Here is a 1,653-nt window from a genome sequence, read left to right as displayed (position 1 = left end):
AAATATATATATAGAGTAAAGTATCGTTTTTGTCCCCAACGTTTGGGGTAAGTCTTATTTGTATCCCTAACGTTTAAATCGTCCTATTTGTATTCCTAACGTTTATAAAAGTGATTCAATGTTATTCTACTATCAATTATACTAACAAATCAGATTATATTTTTCAATTATTCTCACTTAGATGTATTCATTCTCAATTAGGTCTTACTTGGATGTGTTCGATTTTAATATTATACCCACTATTTGTGTTTAGATTCAATTATGTCCCTAAAAAAGTAAATTATGTAAATGTTGTAGGAATTAATTTCAACATTTGATGAGCCATTTTTTGAAGTAAATCATCGATTCTATCCCAAACATTTGTATTCTAACTTCAAGAAGAGATTTTTAAAACTCAAACTAAAGTGCTCATAATGTGTAATTGATGGCAGGATAACATTGAATCACTTTTACAAACGTTAGGGATACAAATAGGACGATTTGAACGTTAGGGACACAAATAGGATTTACCCCAAACGTTGAGGAGAAAAACGATACTTTACTCTATATATATATATAGGAGGCTTAAAGATGAAGAATTCGTTTGGTATTGACTATTGAGTGTGATCAATCATGAAAATTAAAATACCACTTTTGTTACAAAAATCTACTTGTTAATTAGTATCTACTCTAGCCCCTCGCTTGTATCAATTGCATGTTTTAGTTTTGAATTGATACAAGATATAGACACCAATCAGCTTAACACATGCCTCCATGTCTTGAAGCATCTTGGGATCATTACCACTCTCTCTTTCTCTGGATTACTCCGTTGTTTTGGATATCAAATCTTAGTTTTTGCTGTATATAAAGGTGCGATTTACTTAGTTTTAAATAAATAAGATGCATAAAAGGAATTTCATAAAGTAGGACAGAGAAAAACAAGAAGCATATATCATCATTTTATTGTGATATATAATAAGTTTTTGTTATTATGGTACATTTTGTCTAATCATCATCAATAGCTAGCCTATATAGTTTGTTTGTATCTTGTAATTCAAGATTTGGTTTTCACTTTTCAGCATAGCATGCATGTAAAGAGTTCCTTCTTTTTTCTGCTTTTGCAAATCCAATCACACAATAAAACACGGCTTAAATTCTTTGAAAGAGATCGAGAATGAAGATTGGATATGTATATATATGTTATGTCAGATTATTCTTGGTAGGTGGGAGATGGGTGCAGGCTCTCTCTTTTTGTATGTTTGACCTAAACGTAATGTTCGATCTCATTAACTTTAAGAAGTGTTGATGTTTTCCATCAATAATTTAGATTCTCCATAGCTTCACACTTTAATATACAGTAAAAAGTGTAGGATTGACTAGTTGTATCTGCAATAACATGCATCGAGTTGGTTGATTTCCTAGAAAATCATGTAATATAGTGTCATATACTCGATGATCAGCCATGGAAATCAGTGTTCAGTCTCTTTTTTATTTTTTTGGGGTAATCAATTTCCCATTTGATTTACAATTAGGCCCAATGGTAGCCCAGTTAGTCTCTTACGTGTTAATATTTAATAATGGATACTAGCCCATACAAAATTGATTATTTCACTAAGGTCTTATAAAGTAAGTGAATAACTATTTTCTGTATGATTATTGTACAGTTAATACTAA

Source organism: Arachis ipaensis, chromosome B10 (genome assembly GCF_000816755.2).
Source record: "Arachis ipaensis cultivar K30076 chromosome B10, Araip1.1, whole genome shotgun sequence".
In the NCBI taxonomy this organism is placed as follows: Eukaryota; Viridiplantae; Streptophyta; class Magnoliopsida; order Fabales; family Fabaceae; genus Arachis; species Arachis ipaensis.
This window is presented reverse-complemented; position numbering follows the sequence as displayed.